This window comes from Anarhichas minor, unplaced genomic scaffold (assembly GCF_050575085.1).
Source record: "Anarhichas minor isolate MPS153535 unplaced genomic scaffold, ASM5057508v1 ptg000002l, whole genome shotgun sequence".
NCBI classification, from domain to species: Eukaryota; Metazoa; Chordata; class Actinopteri; order Perciformes; family Anarhichadidae; genus Anarhichas; species Anarhichas minor.
In genome coordinates, this window is record NW_027466448.1 from 1,131,661 (window position 1) to 1,135,000 (window position 3,340).

Below are 3,340 nucleotides of genomic sequence, written 5' to 3' on the forward strand. Positions count from 1 at the left end.
TAAGGGGATCGGTTGAGCAGCAAGTCGCCCTCCGGGAACAAGCTGCTGGCAGGCGGTGCCGTGTGTTTAATGGACCGGAGCTGTTGTCATCCGAGTTGAAATGCTTCGATGTCAAATTTGGTGCAATTTAGCTGAGGGCTTTCTCAGTCCTGCCATCACGAAGCTGGCAGCCAGTCGCCCTCTCAGCGGGGCAGATGAGACGTTCACTTTCTCTCACTGTGATTTTCCACTGCGAGCTCAATTAGGAGCGCCTTTAGATTCAACCAGCGGACTACAGGGCTGCTTGAAGTGTCCCAGCGGCTGCATGAAGACAATCTCCCGTTGGATCTCGTTGAAAATGTTTTCACAGCGTCGCGGCAATTTGAGCCGCACGTTTCCTATAGAGGCCAATCTTCCTGTATGATTGGCTGCATGTGTTTTTGCTAATGCCGTCGTACGAGGTGCAAACTTCATCAGTGAAATGGATTAGTGTGGAGAGAGGTACACGGGGAAGGCAGGAAGCCAATTTCCCACATGCTGTGGTTTGCTTGCTTTGTGGGAAATTGGCCATAAGCCCAAGAGAGCTTTGTTTAGGTTTGAAGCATCGCTGGTCATTCCCAGAGCAACGAGAGGGAACGGAGCCATAGTCAGACAGAGCCATTAGAGGAGATGAAAAGCATTGCATCACATCTTGATAAAGGTCCTATTGTTGTTCTGGAAACATAATTGAAGAATGTGGTTGTCTGCCAGTATTTTAATGTTCTCCTTGCAGGCTAAGTGCTCAGTTTATTAGAGTGAGAACTGAAGGAAAGCTTACTGTGGCTTCTGTTGTTCCTGGGTATCCAATATTAATATATACTGAAACACACACACACACTAATGTTACTCTGGAGAACATTAGAAGCTTGTTTTGAAGTCTGTGACCAAGTGGAGAGATTGTGCTGTTCTATAATCAAGGTTCTTCACAGTTTTGTAATAAACTATTGAAAGGCATACATGTGGCCACGCCTACACTACAGGACAGAACATTTTAGTTTTAGACTCAAAAAATGTGATGTTGGTTGAACAAAACAAGGGATTTTGGGACTTTCTTTAGTATTTTGTATGTATATGTAGCTACATACGTCTGAGACATTATACCTGCCCGAACTAAAACTAAATATACAAACACTCAAACTAAACCTCCTGAAAGAGTGAAACTAAACTAAAACTAGCAAACACTCTGAAAACGAACTAAAATGAAAACTAAAGTAAAATAAAACCATATAACTTTTATTTGGTGTTGTTTGTCCAATATTCTCTCTTTTAGCTCCGTTTTTGGTCTCCACCACCTCCCGAGGGTAAATATCTGCCTCTTTGTCTGCTCCATGTTCACCAGCTCGTCTCTGAATGTTTCCGTCTGCTGTTTGCTGCTCAGCAGGTAGAGAACAGTGGCTGTGGCAGTGAACCAAAACAGTAACGCTGAGGGCCGTAAAACCCAAAACAGTGAACCGTAAAGGGGCTAAAGTTGGCTCTTTGGCCGGACCTATCCCTGCTATGTGGTATCTAGTGCCTGCAACAGTCCAAGATGTGTTCAGATGTCTTGTTTTGTCCCACCAACAGAACCCAAGCGTCTTTATTTTACAGTGATCTTGAACAGAGCAGCACTACGTCCTCAGAACCTCCTCCTCCTTGTTCTTCAGCTCATGTTGATGTTTTCCAGAGAACGCCGGCTGCTGTATCTGATGTGCTGACTCACAGCTCAACTTAGCGCGCTGGATCTTCATGCGTTGCTCCGTCTATCTGTTTGTGTGTCGGTTCTCGTCTCACATTCTGCTTCGTGGGGATTACTGTGTCTCTATAAATAGCAGCTCTTCTGTCGGTCAAGGACTTGTTCTTCACAGGATCCAGAGAGAAACGCCGCTCCGCTTCCTCGCTGTAATTAATGTAATTAATTTTATGAACAGTTTCAGCCAGAGACACCTAAACGCCATCTCTCCAAACATCTCAACAAGCGGTGGTCAAGTTTAAATAAGTTACGGTGCTACTGATTCATAGGAATTATTTTAAACCGGACTAATAGAGAAACAGACATACTTTAATCAAATAATGCATGAACCAAAGCAGTACATCACACAACAAACATGGTTTATGAGTGTGATGTTATTTAACAAAATGAAGTTATTTACATCTTTGATATTCTGAATATTGTTTAATAATATTACGATAATAAATAAACCCTCTTGAGTTATTTTTGCAGGTGTTTGGTTAGAACCAAATTAAAATGTTGACCTGAAGGTGGCAGATAAAACGTAAAAGTTCTTACAGTTCATCCTCAGGGGAACATGAATGTGTGAACCAAATTTCTTATCAATCTATTCAATCCACTGCAGCCATCCTCCGAGCCCAGAGCAGCTGAGACCTTAACTTTAGAATAAATATTAAAAAGCTAATGAAGCATGTCGTCGGCCGGAGGACTTTCACTCTCATACTGTACCTCCTGACCTCTACGGTTCATCTGCTGCAGCAGCTTGACCAAACATGCATAACCTAATCATGCACAGATGGACAGAGGGTGGGACACAACCTGCACACACACACACACACACACACACACACACACACACACACACACACACACACACACACACTTTCCAGTTGACATGTCAGCTCCTCCTCTTTTCTCTCTCATGTTAACAGCATCAGATTGACTGACGGTCCTTCTTCTTACGTCTGAGATTAAGGAGCCGTCGTCATGTGACTCTCCTGACCTCGTCTGTCTGTCTGCTTGTGACGGATCACACTTTCACTGTTGGATGGATGTTGGATGAAATGGCAGCTAAAAGAGAGAGAATGCTGGATTCACATTCGTCAGGTGACACAACCACAAAGACTCCTGATGAATAAATATTTATGCTGCTCTGTTAGGTTCAGCAAATTGACCTAAAAGGTGAAAAGTCAGTGTTGTGATCACAGCTTGTTTCTGCTGCCTCCAAACGTGTCTTATAATCTGTAAAATAACTCGTAACTTCATCTGTCAGATCGATGCAGCGCAGTAAAACGCTCAATATTTCCCTCTGAAATGCAGTGCAGTATAAAGCAACATTGACCACAAGTTGGCTGAATCTTCAGCGTGTGCAAACACAGTTGGGATTTAGGTTGCTGGGGGATTTCATGGATGGTGCTAGGTCAGTGGATTACCTTGTAATAGATCTGTAGGAGGGCTGGAGGACCCACACACACACACACACACACACACACACAGGAAATGTTGGCTTGTGTACGAGGGGGGGGTTAATCCTTGAGACAAACATGCTAACTCCTCCTCTGCTTTGTAAGTAATGCTGGAAGCTAACATCTACATATTCTTAAACCTTTTTCT